This window comes from Scyliorhinus canicula, chromosome 20 (genome assembly GCF_902713615.1).
Source record: "Scyliorhinus canicula chromosome 20, sScyCan1.1, whole genome shotgun sequence".
NCBI classification, from domain to species: Eukaryota; Metazoa; Chordata; class Chondrichthyes; order Carcharhiniformes; family Scyliorhinidae; genus Scyliorhinus; species Scyliorhinus canicula.
In genome coordinates, this window is record NC_052165.1 from 16199517 (window position 1) to 16221079 (window position 21563).

At 43.8% G+C, this 21563-nt stretch overlaps 1 long non-coding RNA gene across 1 annotated transcript in view; it reads right to left on the reverse strand.

Annotated features, from left to right (window-relative positions):
- Positions 1-21563, reverse strand: part of LOC119955114 — an 85878-nt gene that overhangs the window by 56294 nt on the left and 8021 nt on the right. The window contains exon 2 of the long non-coding RNA XR_005458386.1: positions 5869-6059. This is a non-coding gene — a long non-coding RNA (uncharacterized LOC119955114). The remainder of the gene's footprint in view (positions 1-5868; positions 6060-21563) is intronic.

Below are 21563 nucleotides of genomic sequence, written 5' to 3' on the forward strand. Positions count from 1 at the left end.
TATATGGCTGTCACAAAGGTCTCTTACAAGTATCAGCATTAGTTTTCGACATTTAAACATAGAATGGGGAAGATCAATTTATTTATTATTTTAGGCGATAGCCTTTCTTTAGGTGCTGTCAAACTAGTGCAATTTCTAAAGATCGCCAAAGAAACTACCCATTTGACTCTTTCCTTCGAAAAGTAATTCACACAGCATGGTCAAAGCTGATTTAGCAATTCCACAATTGAAATCTTGGACCATCATTTGGCTGCTCTCTCTTGGATTTTACCACATGTCAGAAGTCAGATCTGTAATTGCTTTTAATACAAAACAAATTTTCTGCTGAGCAATGCACACAATGCATGAGAAAAGTAGGCTTTTATTTAATCTTTGCTGCACTAATGGTTGCCTTGAAAAAATAACAGAGTGGATAATAATCCCTGCATTATAAGCTTTCTTCCTACACAAGGGATCATAGTGGAGACCACATACCACAGAATTCCTACAATGTAATTAAGGCTATGAAGCCTATTGATGCTTTTCGACAATACATTGTGCTACGGATGCGTTTGAAACTATCGGTAAATAATCCACTCTGTGAAGATTACAATTAAAAGTGGGAAAAGGCAGCACAAGTCTTCAGACATCCTGACATGCTTTCAGGAGGAAAGCAAAACTTGCATTCATATTGTACCTTCAACATACAAATTTATTCATGGAGGAATGGGGGAGACGTTGAAGTGGGTCAGTGACTGAAGACTTTTTCAGAAAGAGATGCTTTTAAAAGGAAACCTCAACACCATCTCTCTCAACTCCTCCACTGTTGCTCAATTATCAGACTGTTCACCGCTCCTTAGCAGCAGTTTTCTCACACCTTGGCCCAGGTGTGAATATGCACCATGTCTATCTCTTTCCACTTTCCTGACTTTACCCCGGTCCCAGCTCATCTGTGGCTGAAACCCTCATTCCTGCCTTTGTTACATTTAGACTTGACTATTCCATCACACTCCTGGCTGATCTCCCACAGTATGTCCTCTGAGCCAGAGGTCATGCCCTTATCTTAAATGGCATCAAATCCCATTGACCCATCATCAGCTTGAACAGGAACATTAGTTCCTGTTCAGAGACCCCTCCCACCCAGGCATTGCCTTCTTCCAGGCCCTTCCATCAGGCAGAAGATACAGAAGTCTGAAGACCCGCACATCCAGACACAAGTACAGCTTCTTCCCCACAGCTACTACACTCCTCAACGACTCCCCCTCGGACTGATCTGTTCCCTGTAAGAACACAATTCACGACGCCCTATGCAGCTCTTGCTCATGTATTTGCTTTGTTTGGCCCCTTTGTCAATGTACTCCAAGGAAAATGGTACAGCTCCTCAAAAATGTTTCAAAACACATAGATTCAGAAGGGGACAGGTGGATAGCAATATGGTTGGCGCAGCACAATCATTAGACTCAACTTGGTGCTCCAATACCCATGACCAGAGAACCAGGGAGAGGAGGATAAAGTCATGAAAACATAGTGGTATAGTGCACTTTTCCAAGAGTGATTACTCGCTACAACCATGAGAATTTAGGATAAGGTCTTCGCACCATGTTCGGGTACATATCTCCCTCAACTCCAGCAACCCCAGATCACCAGTAACACACTGTAAATTCTTCCCCTCAGACAGCAGAACCCGTAGGTACCCCTACAGGAGCCAATCACAAATTCTGTAACACCACCCTGACAAAAACAAACTATTACAAAGAAAATGCACGAGAATGCCAGTTCCAAATGGATATTTTACATATGCCACCAAGGAGCAACTCAACCCCAATCTCAAGCAGAGCACAGAACGAGCATCATTCCACACAATTAGGGGCCTCACGGTAGCATGGTGGTTAGCATAAATGCTTCACAGCTCCAGGGTCCCAGGTTCGATTCCCAGCTAGGTCACTGTCTGTGTGGAGTCTGCACGTCCTCCCCGTGTGCGCGTGGGTTTCCTCCGGGTGCTCCGGTTTCCCCCCACAGTCCAAAGATGTGCGGGTTAGGTGGATTGGCCATGCTAAATTGCCCGTAGTGTAAGGTTAATGAGGGGATTGTTGGGTTACGGGTATACGGGTTACGTGGGTTTAAGTGGGGTGATCATTGTTCGGCACAACATCGAGGGCCGAAGGGCCTGTTCTGTGCTGTACTGTTCTATGTTCTAATTATACAGAAAGGATCAGCAAATATTCATACAATAGATTTGGATTATAATCAGTGAGGCCAGCGCCTCCCATCAAGCTAACTAAGACAGGAAAAAAGCAAAGAAAAATGACTAGGAGTAGAGGGCCTCAGGATAAAAAGGGCCAGCACACAGCCATAGGCCCATGTTCCTCAGGTGCATGCCCTCCACCACATGACAAGAGAGAAAGCAGATCTTTTAGATAAAAGATGGTCCCCGATCATAAGGGCGGGGGTGGGGGGGGGGGGGGGGGGGGGGGGGGGGGGGGGACAGGTTATAAACCACAGTGCAAGACCTGACCCCAAGTGCACGTGGCATCAGGAGACCAAGGATACTCAACCCTCAGCCACTAATAATTATCTGTGAGAAAGGACATCCCAAAACATAAGGCGGCACTGGGAATGCCAGCCATAGTACCAGACCTGGCCTAATGCAGCATATTATTGCACGTAGGAGTGAGTAGCCCCAGGATACCCAGCACCATGCTGAACCCTATCACCCAGCCAGCCCCGCTTCCTCGCTAACCGCACCTGGAGCTGCGCATGAGCCGAACCAACACCAGGGAAATCACATCAACCTCAACCAAGGAGACTCCACCAACACAGAGAAGAAGAACCGTCAAGACACCCATTAATTGGCCGTCTTGGGAGGGGTGTCGATTTCCCCCCCCCCCCCCCCCCCCCACCTTAACCCAAAACAAGACTAGCAATGGCACACTGCACACCCAGAAAAAAAGAGTAGAACCCCCCCCCCCCCACCCCCTCCCCTCCAAGGGAGAAATGCCCTAATCAACTAAGGAATGTTGGACACAAACCAGTGCCGTATGCCATTACAAGGAGAATACTAGGGAACAAAGCAGCACTACGTCAACAGAGATTTAAAAAGCACTGCCTCCCCATGGAAAACCTATTACATCAAGGTGGAGATTCAGGAAACCACTATACAAGACCACTTAGAGAAGGGGGCCTAACTCCCCCTAAAGCCTACCCCTAACCTAAAGAAGGGCTCCAACAACACAAGGATGTAGATTACAGAATCTCACTTTAGCACCTTAAGTGAGGATTATCCGACCATGCCCAGGCGCACACCATCACACCCCCTACTCCAACAGCTCTGAAAACATCAACCACAAGGAAGAATCACATTGAACCTAGTCCTCTTCAGGATACATGATCTGTCCGGACCTTTGCAGAGATAAGCACGGATTCTCATGATTCAAAGTAACAAAAAAGCAAAATAAAAACACGATACAGATCGCTCTGACTGAGGTTTCCTCAACCAAAGGGAGGACGTATCTAACCCTACCACGCACCTCCATACTAACCTCCCACCCACCACCCCAACATGGCTCCAATCATCTTCGCTATAAATATGGCAAGGGGTATTCAAAATACACTCCTCCCTCATAAATGCAAGGATTGCAGTACAGAAAAGAGGAAAGACGATGCATAAACCACATACAGTATCACTTTCCCGACTCAACATGGTTTTTCCAAAACAGGAAACACCCCTGTCAGGAGAAAGGCAATAACACATAATCAACAACATAATCACAAGGGAATAAAGCCCAGGGGGAATGATGAACTGCAGAATAATAGCACCGCCCATGCCACTTGGAAAGGCCAAAGCCATGACAATATCGTTGAGCAACCCTCAGGAGTCCTCAGAATTTCTATTGAACGAAACTACGCACAATCCACGCACGAGAGAACCTAGGTCCCGGTGAAGGGGGAAATAACTTGATATGACCAGCCACCTCCAACCCCTTACGATGAACATAGAGGACAGGGACAGACAACAAGAGACCATTGGTTGGGGCCTCCAACCAACCCCAGACCTCGAGGATCAGGTACAATGCGTTCAGTCAAACCTGAAACATCTAGCCTTCACAAATCAAGATTACGAAAGCAAGGCAATAATTCTCAAAATCAGTCGGGAACTGGCTCCCCACTCCGCGCCAGGCTCGAGGCAACAGGCGGCACAGTGGTTAGCAATGCTGCGTCACAGCTCCAGGGACTCGGGTTTAATTCCGGCCTCGGATGACTGCCTGTGTGGAGTTTTCACTTTCTCCTCGTGCCTGTGTGGGTTTCCTCTGGGTGCTCCAGTTTCCTCCCACAGTCCAAAGATGCACAGGTTAAGTGGATTGGCCATGCTAAATTGCCCCATAGTGTCCAAAGGTTTAGGTGGGGTTATGGGACGGTGAAGGTGCAGGCTTAAGGGTCAGTGCAGACTCGATGGGCCAAATGGCCTTCTGCAATGTAAATTCTATGATTCTGTGAACATTCCTAGCCCTGACCCCAGTCCCGGTTTGGACAGGATAGGTGGTCTGTCATGCAGCAGCATTTCCAAGGACTGAAGGTGGGCCCCACCAGGGAAATTGCTTCATCAGAAAATAGGATCCTCTCCTGTGCCTCTATTATTTTACAGATACTTTGCAGTCGGTCAAAGTGCGCAGCAAAAAATCTGCCCCAGGCAGCTGAGATCATCTGCCAAAACATAATTCACGATGGCAGCCATCATTCGGATAGCGACAGCCCTGCTGAGGTATCAGGCCGTTCACGAGCAAAACCGCCATTGCAAACTGGGCCCCGCCCCAGCCGCCTCCAACCCCTCCAATCAAACAAGCATTCTCTCGGATTTAACTCAGCACCTCATTGCCAAAGTCCAGTCAGGACCATCCAGGGACATGTACTTTATCCCAAAAATAATTCTGGGATGTGCATTAAGATAAAATAAAGGATTACAAAACAAGCAGAACCAGAGCTTGTGAAAACGCAGCCGTTCCCATCACACCATCCCCATAAATGCTGACATCTTAAAACCCCATGTTGGCAGATGTGATTTTTTTTTCCTTTTGCGGAATTACAAATCGGCAGACAGATTTGCAACATTTTAATCCTCGTCTCAAGATGGTAAGTATAGATTAGAAAATAAACCAGGCAATTTGTTTTCCATGTTTGTTCAGATTACCGTAGGTCTGTGCAGTTCATCGAACTGCAATTTTATATTATACTGCATTGTTGACCTGACTTGTTACAGAGTACACGCTACAGCATATTTTTCCACAACTTAGTGAGAGTCAAACATAGTTTTAAGTTCTGTACATTAGAATGACGTGCTCAGACGCAGCAACTCTGATAGAACATAGACATAGAACAGTACAGCACAGAACAGGCCCTTCGGCCCTCGATGTTGCGCCGAGCAATGATCACCCTACTGAAGCCAATGTATCCACCCTATACCAGTAACCCCCCCCCCCCTCCCCCCAATTAACCTGATTTTTTTATGACACTAAGGGCAATTTAGCATGGCCAATCCACCTAACCCGCACATCTTTGGACTGTGGGAGGAAACCGGAGCACCCAGAGGAAACCCACGCACACACGGGGAGGACGTGCAGACTCCGCACAGACAGTGACCCAGCCAGGAACTGAACCTGGGACCCTGGAGCTGTGAAGCATTTATGCTAACCACCATGCTACCGTGCTGCCCAAAATATCCATTTAACCCTTCCCCTATCTCCTCTGATTCCACACACAACTTTCCACTACTATCCTTGATTGGCCCTAATCTTAAATGATGTAAGACTGTTGGATTGATCTTCATTGGCAAATATACTTGCTGCACAGAGAGATGCTTCTGAATTTGCCAAGTGGTAACGACTCTTCACTCACCTTGTCAGAGATCAAGTGTAACAAACGCGCCGATGTTATCTGCGAGAGTATCCCAACTTGGCACCGATGCTCCGCGCCTCTCGAATCGCGCGCCGGCGTCGGGGCAGCGTGGCGTGGTTGCGGCGATTCACCGGCCCGGCGCTGGGCTGGGAGAATGGCGCCCAAAATGTCTGATATAATTTCAATACAGTCTTGGAAACAAAAGTTAAAGCAATTGTGAGCAATTTAGTCAGCAGTCAAGACCAGGAAATCTTGGATGTAAAATCACCTTGGAGTGGATTCGCTATTGAAAATGGAAGCTTTGTTTCAAAGTGTAATTTGTAAAACCCGAACTGGATTTCGGAATGCAAACCACCACGGGAAAGTATTATATGAAAGAAATATTTAAAGCATTGTTTTGGGAGTGGGGATTGAAAACTCTCATGTGACAAGCATCTTGGGGGATTCTGAGGAGAAAACCACAGACACTAATTTGGCTTCAAAGTGGAGTGTGTATTTGACCAGTCACCTTGTTTGCTTAAAAGGGATTTTTTGTGTTAATGAGACCATTGTCACTTAAGATGTACTTTGCAGTCCATGTTATTCTTTAAATAGTGTGTACTTGTTAAGCCAAGGAGTATTGTACAATAGTCCAACTTTTCATGTTAATAAAAGGTTTTTTCTTGTGAAAATAATTGACGGTCCTGTGATTCTATTCCTCCACATTTTATATTTTAAAAAAGTAAAAGTTACACTGTTTTGAACCAGGGTTCCATTCTGAAATTTTCACATTCATAACAGTGTGAGGACATTTGAATACACTTGGGCATGTGAAAATTGGAGCATATTTATTATTTTATTTTGAATGTGATTGAAGTACAGTAAATATTCTCTTTTCTTTTAAAAACCTTTCAAGAAGATCTGTCTTGTGTGTATCTACAGTCACAGCATGTAAAAGTTAAACACTCATACAATTTGCAAACATATCCTTTTAAGAAAAACCTGTTGTGGTCGAAGGAGGAACCAGGCTAATCCTCCGCAAATGATTGTAACTACCAGAAAATAGACTTCCCAAAATCACCCTCCCAGAAGCTGCCTAGTACTGAGCAGAAGCTACAGGTGTGTCAATGAGGTGCCTTAATGAAAAAAGAGCTAGCTTTAATGAAATTGGTTAGTGCAGCTTTTACAGAGCGATGGGCAATACGGACTGTAGCGATGGTCAATATTGTGATTAAAACAGGAACTGGCTGATGAGCAACAGGATCCAGAAATCAGCCGATGATATGACTGCAGCACGGCACAGGCCAGTGCAGGACAGAATGAGCCACAAAAAGTCCCAGTGCCGGAGCAAATGCTCCAATGAAGTGGAATATCCAGTCCAAGTCTAACATCAGTGGCTTTGCTGGCAACTGTCTGGCAGGATTCTGTTCTTTAATTGTCCAGAAGAGACTTTCTGAAGGCCAATAAAGAGCGATGAGAGATGGCAGATACTCACCGGTTATAACTGTCTGCATGTGACCACCAGCCATTATAACAGACCAGTAATATGTTCGCTCTTGAAGAGCAGAATTTAGACTGGAGTACATGTATGAGGGACAGAGTTTTCTTAGATATTCTAGCTTCATCAGTTGTTTGCATTCCATGGAAACGTAGATGGTTTTTCTTCTGCACTTTTTCTTCACAAAATTATCACATCATTGTAGGTACAATCTTGCGAGGATACATTTTCAATTGTCCATGTGGCTGAACCTTTCAAATGTTCCTAACTCATGTACTTTGCAGATAATTTTTCACTCTTTTCAATACAGAAAAGAACGTTCACTGGAAGCATACGGGATATGTATGGTTAAGCATATCTTCAGAATGTTTTCCACATTTGGAAAGGTTGCCTGAAAACCATCACAGAAATCTGTACAAATCAGCTGGACATCTCAAAGTACAGAGCTCATCATTAATGGATGAAATGAATGGCTTGTTTCACTTCACCATCAAAACGATGTGTGTCTGTGTCCTCACAATAGAATTAAATTAAACTATTACTACAGCGGTATTCACATTCTCATCCAAACTTTTGTAGAAAAGCACACAAAATAATTCAGCTTCTTCAGAGATTTATTTCTACTCTGCAATTGCACCATCATTGTGTCACAATTATATTGACAGTCTCAATGATGATCTTCTCTTTCCCTTTTAAAGTGATTTCGTAGTCTTTAGTTAGATCAAAAAAAAAACTTCCCATGTCTTGTAAGCTTATCATCTGAGGGACTTGTATTCTTTGTTAATGTTGGTGCTAGTCATTTTGAACTTCGATGACAAAACTTCTAACTGAGGCAAACATTTGTGAAGCATTCAATAAATTGATTCAACTTTTGCAGCAATTTGCTGACAGCATTAATTCGTTGAAGTAAGTGGTTCCACATAAAAGTAAAAACAGCAATTGTGAACGTTTCAAAAACTTCCCTGCAAAGGATTTTACTTCTGCTTTCACATGTGGTTGCTCTGAATTTGATGTGGATATGTCTGATGAGCATTCCTTTAGATCAACAATGTTCAGTCTCAAAGCCAGAACAGCAGCAACACAAACGGGGCACCTGGTATCACAAATTCCTTTGACCGTCAAATGCTATTCATGTGTCTATTGTCATGTGACAGTACCTTAAGAAATGTGTGTGTATGTAAATATCAGTAGTGAGAGAACCTTTAAAAAATGGGTGATTATTACTGGAGTGATGTCAGAAAGTGGGTGGAGCTAGGCTGTCAACTTTTGCCTTTCGCTTTAAGCTGTTTGCTGCAAAGTGTGTTTTAGTTTCATTTTCAGAGCTGGATAGCTGCAGTCACAGCCAGAAGGTGTATTAGCGTCTCTCTCTCTGTACTCTAAAGAATGTAAATCGATCCTTTGGTGACTTAAAACTAATAACTGCTCTCAGTAGTGACTTTAACCTGATATACTTCTGTTTTAAAGGTTTTTTAAAAAAGTCTTTTGGGTGTTAAAAGGAAAGCTTAAAGGATTACTTAGTGTTGTATTTTTGGGGGTTTGGTTGCTAAGATGTTCACTGTGTGTTCTAAAAAGGTGAACTTGAGTTCCTCGAATAAACATTGTTTTGCTTTAAAAAATACTTTTCCATTTCTGCTGTACCACACCTGTAGAGTGGGCCGTGTGCTCTCCATACCATAATCTATTAAAAGTTGTGGGTCAGGTGAACATGATACACTTTGGAGTTCTCTAAATCCTGGCCCATAACACTATTCCAAGTGTGATTGTACCACCATTACATGGAAACCAAAAAGAAGTTTGATCAAAGTCAAAAAAAATGTACGGCTGCCTCACATGATTCAGTTGCTGCGTTGCAGATTAAATTCAAAGAGCGGCTGGAACATGGTATGAATAATACACAGGGGCTTGCATTGTTCGGTCTTGCTTGCAGACCTGAATATTTTCCTACCATAGTTGTGGCATTATTGAAGCTCTGCCCTCGACAATTACTAATGCCCATACCCCAATTTGAAACTATTTCCAAAACTGGTGTCTCCAGGCACATGGTTTGTAGCTGGTCAAAACAGAGAAATTGCTCGACAACTTCACCATCGCTGATCACGTTCCTTAAAATTAATGTTAATTGGTCCTTGTGCTGTTGAATCAACTATTATGGAATAGTATTTGGCATATTTGACTTCATTGGTGAATTGGTTTCGGAGCCTCTCTGCCATTACAGTGACGAAGTCATCGTAGGATCTGTGCGTTAAAAAGTTAGTCTTCCCTGAGTCACAATGTCGATAACTTTTCAAATGCTGAAACTCATCAAATTCACGGAGATATTCAAGGCAGGCTAAAAAATTACCTTTTCAACTCGACACTGATGACTCATCATGTCCTCTTAGAGGTAGCCCGAAAGAAGACAACAGTTTGACTGCGACAATAACACTTTCCTTCAATAAAAACACACTTTTCAAACTGAGCTGATGACACAGAATCAATTCTTCGTGAGAATTTACATCTTTGAACGAACGCAGACAGAGTCTTATTATAACGTTTGGAAGTTTCATGATCAGCAATATCGCTTCCAACATTTCTCCAGTTCGAGTGCCCATCGAGAGCGATTGCTGCCCTTTAATAGTGTCAGGGAAAATTTGCAAATACACCAGTAGACAGCCTTGGAGGTTTCCGAGAAAAAAAATATCAACCAATTTCTCCTTTCCGCCATCCCATTTTTATTAAAAATTATTATTGTCACAAGCAGGCTCACATTTATACTATAATTAAGTTTCTGTGCAAATCCCCTCATCGCCACACTCTGGCACCTGCTCGGGTACAGAGGAAGAATTCAGAATGTCCAATTCACCTGACAAGCATGTCTTTCGAGACTTGTGGGAGGAAACCTGAGCACCCTGAGAAAACCCACGTAGGCACGGGGAGAACGTGTAGACTCCGCACAGATAGTGGCCCAACCAGGAATCGAACCTGGGACCCTGGCGCTGTGAAACAACAGTGGTAACCACTGTGATATTGTGCCACCCATTTAGAACATAGAACATTACAGCGCAGTACAGGCCCTTTGGCCCTCGATGTTACGCCGACCTGTGAAACCATTCTAAAGCCCATCTGCACTATTCCCTTATCATCCATATGTTTATGTCTTCACCCTCTGAAAATGGGGCTCATGAAGACTTCTAAAACTGCTTTCGGCCCTTGAAAAGAGCACCCTACTGAAGCCCATGCCTCTACCCTACCCCATAACCCAGTAACCCCCCCCCCTAATCTTTTGGACTCTAAGGGGCAATTTAGCATGGCCAATCCACCTAGCCTGCACATCTTTACTTCGACCCTAATGGACAATTGCAAGGCTGAGGCTTCTCCATTGCGACCTTCTGGACCACCATATTTTCCCCACTCATATGAGGCCAGGGACCAAATTTGGCCTACTTAACCAATGGGTTTTGACTGCCCCTTAGAACAAAATGTTCAACTTTCCCCTTCGCTGATGTACCGCAGTGTCTGAAGCTAGGATTCTAGTTCATCAACTAGGAGCTGAAGTGCTTGGAGCTGCAGGCACTTATTGTGGATGTGGATCAGACTGTGGTGTCCACCAGCTCCCACATGCTACAGCTGCAACACATCACCTAGTCAATTATTGCTTGTGGACTCTTGCTGTGCATATGTTTTAGATCCCATAATAACAATAATGACAACACTTCAAAAAGTATTTTGACTATGAATTGTTTTGGGATATCATGAGGTTATGACTGCACTCTATAATTGCAAAGGTGTTCATTAGTAAAGCTCTGTTTTAGATGAGCCACCTCGTATTTTCTACCTGTGACTTTCTGTTGAATCTTGGCAGCGTCAAAAGAACCATTTGGGAATCAATGATCCACACATACTGTTAAATTCAGAGTCAGAGTAAATCTGACATTAATTGCCCATACGAATTCTTAACAGTTCACCAAACTTCTCAAAGTAATCCTCTCCATTCATTTCACCTACTCATACACTGAAGAAAATTTTTTTCCAAACAATTGTGTAGTAGATTACTAATCACAATTCTTTGCATCAATTTTGCTAAATAGATGCAAATACTCCCCTTGAAATATATTTTGCCTTGTAATAGACTAGCAATGTTTCACACAGGGTACACACTTGGAATAGGGGAGAAAAACGAATACCTTGCATGGCCATCAGTACCGGAACAGCTTACCTGTGAAAATTAAACCTTTGAAATATTATAATTGTGTTCTTTAAAAGGGAAATATTCTGCTGAATTGGACCATACTCTGAAGTGCTATAAAAGATTAACTACTTTACTGCAGGTGGACACATCCACCTTTTTAACTCCCTCTGCTTGTTAATCCTCAACAGTCTTCCTTCTGTTTTCCCATTTTCCTTAAGTATTCTGTCCCCTCTCAGGCCATACAGATACACATGTTGATCAGGGTGGAGATGCTTCCACAGAAGGCAATTGGAAATAGGAGAGGATTTCTAAGGAGAACTCTTGGCCCATGCTGACATCCACAATGTTTTGCAGGGCCCTGGAGGTGGTGCCTCATCTGCAGTTGACAGTATTGATCATGCTGGAATTGGTGACAAGCTGAAACACAAAATTAGGTCCTTTTAGGGGAGATGGGCTGGTCAGGTATTCCCTTTTTGTTACCGCGCTTCAAATCCACTAGAGAAGAGACTCCCGGGAGCTTGGCAACATGATAATTGTACACTTCAGGGAGTCAAGATTATCGCTATTAGCAGAGAGGATTGCAGCAATAATGGATTATTATTTCTAGCTCGGAAACAGTCTCTGAAATATATTAATAGGGAGTAGTTGTCAGGCTGAGGGGGGAGATCCAGGTCTTCAGTCCCAGCCACAGGCTTTCCTGAGAGGCTGTTCAGTCATAAAGCCTGAAAGTACAATCTGCAGCAAAGTGCAAGAGGGCCCAAAACACTCAACACACATGTGCGCCTAATTTCATGTTTACAAGCCTGATGGCTGGTGGAGTGGCATCCTTCAATTCACATCCTGATGATGTTGCTCATCAAGGCACTCCTCTTGATAACAGGCCAGGACTCTTGATAATCTTACATTGCCAAAAGACCTAGTTCAATGCTTCCTTACAATGCTCACTCGAAAGATGGGGCTTCCGCAACATGTACAACTCCTGCCCCATGAAGGTATATCCCACACTGTGAGGTGTGGCCCACTCCATAGCTAATGTGTGCAATAAAAGTCAAAAAGAACAAGTGCTGTTTCGTATCCAGCTGGAACTGAAGAAATAACAGTCAATCAGCTTCTTCCTGGAGCATTTTGGAGACACCAAAGTTGTTCCTTGATCTCAGGCCTGAATGCACATAGGACGAAGATGAAGCAAGCTACCACAAACCAGATTTACATTGTTCCCAGGGCAAGTAGCCGCATCAAAAAACCTACTGCAAGCACCACATTATCAGAATGTACAATGAGCATATTTTAAGAATTCTTGAAAATGACATTGCACAATTTGCTCACTTTAAGGCTACCATACTCATACATCAGCAGAGGCAGTCGAGAAGAAGAGAAGAATAATTTATGATTTAACAACACATGCAGCTCGGATTCTCAATGCTCCTTGCTGAATCTTAACTGTCTATGCCCCCCATGAATTTCACAATGGCAGAAACGAGGGTGAAATATAGTTTTCAGGTATGGAACTTTTAGAAAGTGTTTGTCTACTTTCCACAGGCAACATTTTAAATTGGAGGCTAAGGGAACACATTTATGCTGTGTTAAACAAGTACACAAGGTACTCAGCTTGAGATCAGGAACAGGAGGCCTGCACAATATACACACAAACTGGTCTTGGCAAAATAACCATTGAAACAAAAATGAATTAATCTCAGATCATTATAGAAAGGTTTTTCTTTGAAAGGAATCACTCACAATTGCAACACTGCTGATCGCGATGGTGTTCCCGACACCCAAAACTATCAATTATTATTGTGCATTTAGAGCTATCGCTTGTATTCCCACATTGGCAAAAGTGCCTATGACGTTTCCAAGGCACAATGCTAGGTTTTGCAATCACAGATAATAAAAGAAAAAGGCCACCACTTCTCCACATACATATTTTTTGAGACACATACACTCGGGTAAAATAAAACAATTACAACTCAGCCAAAAATGCAACCCATTTCACACCCAAGAAAATACCAAATAAAATAAAGCAATTGTCTTCTGACGCAAGAAGCTAAATGAAACAATTGATCATTGTTGCATGAAATTGAGGCAACTAGCAACTAGATGCAACTTCAGTGATGCTGAACGGGAAATCCAAACACAAATAATTGGACGGTCGTCTCTCTAGCCAACTATGCCTAAAAGCACTCGAGACAGATGGGAGGCTGCTGGAATTAGCGAGATCACTATTGCTTTCAGAGTCCAGAGTCACAGAGACTATCACTTTGCAAATTCAACTCCTGTCAACACTGTCCCTCACTTAGCCGCCAGGGAATCAACTGCAAAACAACAGTAGTCTCACAAATAGAGTTGCGACTTGTCCAATGAATATTTCCACTGTGGTGGTGCTGATCCACATGGGACAGAGTGTCCTGGTATACTGCAAAACCTTTGAAAACCCCAACACTTTGCCATTTGTCACTCATCAGCGAGCACAACAACTGATGCCAGGTGTATGTATCACAGCCATAGGGCAAGGGGACATAGCCAGTGTAGAGGTGGATCACCCCACATCTACTTGTGCTCTACTTTGAACACAGCAACTAGCCATGTGCGAGAGTGACCACTGTCCTCTTGGACTTAGATGCTCTCAATGAATACAGGGGCATCTATCAATGTCATGAGACACTAAACATGTACCCAACATCAAGAACGCCTCATTCTTTGCAAACCAGAGATTATGAAAAGTTTCCCTTACAGCAGTGACAAACCACTGAAAGTTCTTGGGACTTTTGAAACGGCAGTATCAGTCAAAGACATCAGAAAGAATGCTGCATTCTATGTCATAATTAAAGAATGGGACATATTTGTCAGTTTGTACACGGCAAAAGACCTGCACATATGATTGCAGTTGCAGACATGATTCCAATGTAAACCAACATTCTTGAATTGTTTGATGATCACTTCACTGGTATTGGTCAACTGAAAGGTCTTACATGCCAGTTTCATGTAAATCTGAATGCGTTTTACGTCAATGGTGTGGCAAGTACCATTTCATCATAGAATCATCATAGAATTTACAGTGCAGTAGGAGGCCATTCAGCCCATCGAGTCTGCACCGGCACTTACAAAGAGCACCCTACTGAAGACCATGTATCGACCCTATCCTCGTAATCCAGTAACCCCCACTTAACATGTTTTGGAGATTATGGGCAATTTATCATGGCCAATCCACCTAACCCGCACATCTTTGGGCTGTGGGAGGAAACCGGAGCACCCGGAGGAAACCCACGCAGACACGGGGAGAACGTGCAGACTCCGCACAGACAGTGACCCAGCTGGGAATCAAACCTGGGAACCTGGAGCCGTGAAGCAACTGTGCTAACCACTATGCTAACCACTATGCTACCGTGCTGCCCTCATGTTAGAAAGCAGACAAAGAAGGAATTTTCTCACTTACTTTCCAACAGTCAGCCCACTAGTCATGAGGAAACGATTACCGAACAACATCTCAGCTACACAAGTCTCAATGAAGGTGCTAAAAATTAGCTGACATCCAAGAGGCAACAAAACAAGATGAGGTGTTAAAACTATGCATAACAGCTATGGAATTACAAAACTGGAAAGATGGTGGCACGGCACGTAGCGGTTAGCACTGCTGCCCCACACCTCCGAGGTCCCGGGTTCCAGGTTCGATCTCGGCCCCAGGTTGCAGTCCATGTGGAGATTGCATATTCTCCCCTTGTCTCACCCCCACAACACAAAACGATGTGTGGGGTAGGTGTGTTGGCCACGCTAAATTACTCCTTAAATGGAAAAATTAAAAACAAAACTGGAAAGACGTGATTAAGAGTATCTACAAACATTGCTTGCACTGAAGGTCTTCACAAGTGTTTGAAATGAGCTCACCATTACAACCATATTTCACCGTATGTCACTCAACAACTGCTTTGTCATTCCACGACCATTGAGAATATGCTGGAGATGAAGGTCACCAAGGTATTGTCAAAACCAAGTAACTCCTTTGGGAAAAGGTACTGATCATTGCCAGCATTGTAAAACTCAAAAATCAGTGTCTGCCGTGTCAAATAACCACAATGTCAAGTATTTGTGATCCGTTCAATGTATCTCCAGGACCATGGATTAACGTTAAGAGTTGATTTTGCAGATTTTCCGTCTGGCAAATATCTGCCTGTTGCCAATGGCGACTACAGCAGATTCCCAGCTATAGAAATAGTCACCTCTATCTCAACAAAAGACGTAATCACAAAGCTCAATCAGATTCTCACATTGGAGACCCTCAAATGGCAAGAGATGACAATGGACCCCTACTCAACAGTAATGAGTTCTATTAATTGGTGAACTACCTGGGTTTCGCTCAAAGAAAATCTCAATCCGTTGGCCAAGAGCTAATGGAGAAGTCGAGACATTTATGCATATTTGAAAAAAATGACATGTACATCTACAGCTCAGAGCAAGTCATGGAAGCGAGAGCGGTCTCTTTCTTCACAATTACAGAGCGCTTCCTGGAAAGTCTCCATCTGCACTCATCTTTGCACATCCTGCGTTCACACATCTCCCTGAGCTAACCTGCAGAACAAATGCCACATGAACAGGAACGTAATCAAGAACAAAAGGACTGAATGAAAATAATTGCAGAGTGAAACATGAAATTTAGAGCTACATCACCAATGCCAGGAGATAAAGTGCTCAAGAAACATGATGGACATGTTCAAAAGCTAACAGCCCCCTACAACATCCAGCCATTTGTGGTGATCAACACAAAAGGATAAATGATCACTGCTAAACGTGGTTCACAAATCACACACAACACACCGTTCTTCAAAGCAGTGAAAATGCCATTCGCAAGCATAGAATGTAACAACCAAACATCAACAGCTCAGATGTTAGGTTAGGTGGATTGGCCATGCTAAATTGCCCGTAGTGTCCTAAAAAAAAGTAAGGTTAAGGGGGGGGGGGGGGTTGTTGGGTTACGGGTATAAGGTGGATACGTGGGTTTGAGTAGGGTGATCATTGATCGGCACAACATAGAGGGCTGAAGGGCCTGTTCTGTGCTGTACTGTTCTATGTTCTATGAAGAACAAGTTCAATGAAACCACACCCGGGCCAGAGCTTTCCAGCTGTTTACTGAATCTTCCAGACAAGTGTACTGAAAAAAGTGAATTGTGCAATCTGTCCACTTGAGGCTACCGTACACAAATACCAGAGAGGGAATCTGAAAGGAGAATAAAGGAATCCATGTTTTAAAGGCACGTGGAGTCAGACTCAAAATGCTCTACGCTGAAACTTGCTGTTTCTTCTCAAGAAATTCACAAACTTAGTAAAAATATGAACCGTTAATTGCAGCCATTGTTACGCTCTTTTGCACTGGGGAAAACACATGTTGAGTGATCTATTAGTAGAAATTTGGTGCACAACTTCTCCCATCTGACATCTCAGCATTCCATGTAATGTCATGAATTGCAGCAATGGGCTGAGGGCAACAATCGTGATGCTGTAACATTCCAATGACAACATGTATGAGGCGCTCTACACAAATGCCCAACTCCAGACTGCCCCTGTTCAGTGGTTGGGAGATGGTTCTAGAGGTCTGCAGCACATCTGCCTGCGCTGGTCAAAAACAACCATCCAGCTATTCTAATCCCATTGTCCAGCACTGGCCCATAGCCTTGTATGCCTTGGCATCGCAAGTGCACATCTAAATAGTTCTTAAATGTTAGGAGGGTCTCTGCCTCCACCACTCTTTCATGCAGCAAGTTCCAGACTCCCACCACCCTGTGGGTTAAAATGTTGTTCCTCACATCCCCTAGAAACCTTCTGCTGCTTACCTAAAAATCTATGCCCTCCGATCATTGATCCCTCTAACAAGGAGGAAGGTTTCTTCCCGTCTACTCTATGTCCCTCAAAATGTTATTCATCTTAATCATGTTTCCCCCCCCCCCCCACCCCCCCCCCCCCCCACCCCACCCCCCCACCCCACCCCTGGTGTCTTCTGCTCTACAACCCCAGCCTAATCCAATCTCTCTTCATAGCTAAAACTCTCCAGCCCAGGCAACATCCTGGTAAATCTCCTCTGCCCCTTTCCAGTGCTATTACATCCCTCCTGCAATGTGGGTCCCAGAATGGTGTACAATACTCTAGCTGTGGCCTAACCAGTGTTTTATACTGTTCCAGCATAACCTCCCTGCTCTTAAACTCTATACCCCGGCTAATAAAGGTAAGTATATCCATATGACTTAAACACTTTATCCACCTACCTTGCTACCTTAAGAGACCGGTATATATGCACATGAAGGTCCTTCCGATCTTTGATGCTTCCTATCATGTATTCTCTTGCCTAGTCTGTCCTGCCCAAGTACATCTACTCATATTTATCGGGATTTAACTCCCATTTGCCACTGCTCAGCCTACCAGCCTGTCTATATCCTCCTGTAATCCAAGGCTCTCGTCCTCACTATTCACCACCTCACATACTGATCAACCCTCCAACATTCAAGTCTAAATCATTTACATAAACCACAATCAGTAAGGGCCCCAATACCGATCACTGTGGGACCCCACTGGACACAATGGACAGGATTCTCTGATCCGGAGGCTAAGTGTTGACGCCACCGTAAACGCCGTGGCCTCAGGATCAGCAATTCTGGCACCTACAGGAGGCTAGCACAGCACTGGAGTGACCCACGCCGCTCCAGCTGCTGATCCTGGCGTCAACTGGACGCTGCGGGGTCCGCACATGCGCAGTGGCACCAGCGCCAACACACGCATGCGCAGTGGCTCCCTTCTTCGCATCAGCCCCGATGCAACATGGCGAAGGGCTACAGTGGCCGGCACGGAAGAAAGTAGGCCCCCAGCCCGAAAGGCCGGCCCCGCTGATCAGCGGGCCCCGATCGCAGGCCAGGCCGCAGCAGAGGCCCCTCCCCGGGATCGGACCCCCCTTCCCCCAGGGGTTGGACCCCTCGCGGCGATTCTCCGGCCCGGCCCCTGGCTGAGAGAATCCCGCCCAGGCTTCCAGTTAGAAAAAAAAATCCTTCGACCATCACTCTCTGCTTCCTGCCAGTCAGAGAATTCTGGATCCAATTGACCAAATTGCCTTGGTTCCCATGGGCTCTTATCTTTAATATCAATCTCCTGTGTGGGACCTTATCAAAAGCTTTGCTGAAGTCCAAGTAGACTAGGTCAAATGCATTTCCTTCACCTACACACCTGGTAACAAGGAGCAAATGAAGGACACCAAAAAGCACATAAATAACTCACTTCATAACACTTAGATTGTTCAACTCCCCTTTATGTCTATCTGTTTTGTTGACGGTATCTTGGTTTACATGAATTACTTTTATAAAATGTGTCCATTGTTAACTGATTTTTCCACAGGCACTTTTGAGTGTCAGAGATGCCGCATTACATTGCACTCCCTCATGTTACAAACAGCTATTTTAAATAAATGCTGGATGCTCAGAACCGACACGAGGATCTGAGGAGAGAAGAGAAAATGTCTGTTTGCTATTCCCTTATGGCAATTTCTTTTTGGTCCATGGACAGGGGATCAGTCCAAAGACACACCACACTCTTTGGGACTTAACCAGTTATAAAAACAACAGCAAAATCTCCTGATGATTTATGCAAGCATTTTCACAATCGTATTTAACTTTCTGAAATAAGACAAGAGAAAATTCCAGAAATAAAGAACAGGTTAAAACTTCAGGTGGAATCATTAAAAAACTCCTTTTGCTCTACGCACCAGCTGTTGCATTTCAAAAGCAATCTGCTGTCTGGCACATTGTGACAGTTCAGGAGAAGGTCATCTGTATGTGGTGCTGCTTCATATGTACTGAGCTACGAAAGGAAAGTGCATATTCCTATACCTTCGGCTTTAAGAATCAAGAAGCTACAAAACGAAATGAATTTCCCAAATTAATGACATTCATAAAAGTTTATATCATTCAATGCTGCTCACTACATTAGAAGTTGATTCGTTTCAATGTGCAAGTCACTAGATTATAGGCAAATAACATAGGCAGTAAATATCTCAACGCTTAGATCCAGTCACTGAGTTCTCAACCTTATGTCTATGCAAGCAAGGCAGAGCTATTAGCTGAAAACACTCCTAATAAGGTGGGAGTCCACACAATCATCTCCTTGGCAAATTTGCTCAGTCAGTGTGCTTCCTTCTCTGAAGTATTTGGACACTTAAAATGCTGGAGCCACATCATTTCTTGTGTTCACCATATAAAGTATTGCTCATACAGCACACTTCCTAACAGCGGAGATGTGGAGGTGATAAAAGAAATTAAGTCCAAAACGTTATTTGCAGATGACACTGAAGTAAAAATGCAGTTGTGGCATATAGAGGGCATAGTTAGCTTCAAGGCTAAGTTAACTGTAATTAACAAATCTCAAGAGTTACATTTTAGCCCAGAAAAGGATGACTGTATCGCTGTGTGTCGGCACGATATTGTGCAGACACTAATGTGACCACTTGCAGCACTGGCACACAGCAACGTCCAAACCTGGGCCATCGTTAGCACATGATTATTACAGTTGAGACATTGAATTTATGGTTTTCATACATAGGATTCAACCGCCAAGCTATGGGAGAAGCTAAATAAACAGCATTCTTCCTTATTTGTTTAAACTTCTCTATATTAACTAACTGATTCAGCACGTGTTGTGTCAATCCGGTTTAAAAATAGCAAAGCAAAGGAACGGACAAAGTTCCATACATGCTGAAACAAAAATAGCACTGTTGCTGTGTCAGCCAGCAGTTGTATTCTCCCAGTCTCCCCAATGCATGTATCAAAACAAACAATGCTGAGTAATGAGTGAGAAATGTTCTCAACTGCCTTACTGCACTGACCTTGAACTGGAAAAATGATCACTTGTTTAGAGCTTTTCGTGCATTTTGGTTTTTTTGCAGCACCCTAATGGTTAAAAAAAGGCCCATTGTCCAGATGATGATAAGAAAATATTTTCAATCATTCAGTAGGCTCGCAGACGGACAACTGCAATTCTATTGTTACGTCTATGCTGCTCACAACTTACCCTTATCGTAAATAGCTGCAGGTACTGAAAATGTTCAGCAGGTCAAGCAGCATCTGCGGAGGGAGAAAGGGGACCGCGTTTCAGGTCTATGACCGTTCACCAGAGCTGTAAAAAGTTAGAGATGGGACAGATTTTAAACAAGTACAAAAGGTCGGAGGGGTGGGATGTTGGAAGAGTACAAGGGAAGATCTGCGAGAGAATTGAAAGTCGGGGAACTCAAAGCAATCGACCGACTGTCTTGTCTTCCCATTGCAGAGATGACACCATCATTAGCAGTGATCGCAGCAGGCTAAATTGAAAGAATGTTTCATCTGGAAGGGGCACTTGGGGCCTTGAACAGTGAGAAGGAAAGAGGTGAAAGGGTAAGTGTTAAATCTACGCTTTCAGAGGAAATTGCCGTAGAAAAGGAGAGGGCTGTTTGAGGCATGGACCAGGGTATTATGGAGGACGTTGGTTCTTTGCAATACTGCTAGGGAAAAGGAAATTGCGTATGATAGTGGTAAAGAAATCCAGAAATTTATTATCACTTTTTTAAAAATGGATTTTCGGCTGAACCAAAACGATAGCTGCTGCAAGTCACATGTTTGTCCCTTCCTCTGGGAACTACTCGCAGTTGCAGGAACAAAATAATTATTTTCTCAGCCAGTGGTATCTTATATCTCATTATCAGCATGAAAACCAAGAAACTCGCACATCAAAACCTGTTATGCTTGCAGAGTTGCTAACAGATTCAGCTCACAACTGGGACTATCCAGGCCCATTTCAAAAAGAGAAGAAACCAAAGGGGCATAATTTGCATCTGTTCAGCTCACCTTGCTACCAGAGTCAGTGGCACTGCCTGGACACTGACATCTCAACACCAGACCCTCAATGCAGATGGCAACTCTTCCCACAACTAATGATGGAGATATTATCAGTCAGCTCCAGACACTGGATAAACATCCCTCTGGAAGTCATTGTGGAGAAAGGCCACATGACTCGCGTGCAATCTCTATACGCCTTTGAGAACTGAGA